The sequence below is a fragment of the Arachis ipaensis genome, chromosome B2 (genome assembly GCF_059453495.1).
Source record: "Arachis ipaensis isolate K30076 ecotype BB chromosome B2, ASM5945349v1, whole genome shotgun sequence".
In the NCBI taxonomy this organism is placed as follows: Eukaryota; Viridiplantae; Streptophyta; class Magnoliopsida; order Fabales; family Fabaceae; genus Arachis; species Arachis ipaensis.
In genome coordinates, this window is record NC_142437.1 from 109,698,745 (window position 1) to 109,699,472 (window position 728).

Here is a 728-nt window from a genome sequence, read left to right on the forward strand (position 1 = left end):
CTTTCATGGTGTTTTTGTCCACTTTTATAGTTATTCCTATAATGTTTCTTATATTCTTTAGCACAATTCTATGATACAGTTCAATTGGAAGTCTCGGGAGCCTCACCCAAGCTGTTATCTTGTCAGTATCGGTTGTAAGTGGATTAAAGTTAGGTTCCCACGTCCTTATGGTTAGATAGTGATCATACACTTTCTAAGGTCCTTCTAAGAGAGCAAAATCAAGATATTCTTATGCATAGAACTTAACCAAATAGTAGTCCTACCCTAGATCTATGACATCAATACTTCCTTTGTTACTCCATATGGCTTCCAATCTTCTCTTCATGGCTACATATCCTATTTTTCTTCCTAGCAGCTTTACTATCAATGTTTCCCACCAAGGTTTCCAAAGCCTCCTCCCTGTTGCTCCATTAATCATTATGTTAAATAGACTTTCTTTCACTTTTTTCACTTTAATTTAAGGTAAACTATGAGTTTCAGTTCTTGTATGGCTTCCTTGATTGATTTTCTCTGGTATCCTGATATCCTCCTCCATGTCCAGGCTGTCCTCGTCAGAGAGATTGCTATCTTCCTCTATATAGTTATTTATGGGACCTTGTTTGACTGTGGCTGAGAGAGTGCACATTTTTCCTGGGGTTCCCCTCACTTCATGTGAATCATTCATCCATTCATCTTCTCTTGGTATTAGGGGTGTTCACGGGTCGAGTTGGTTCGGGTTTGGGGTGAAA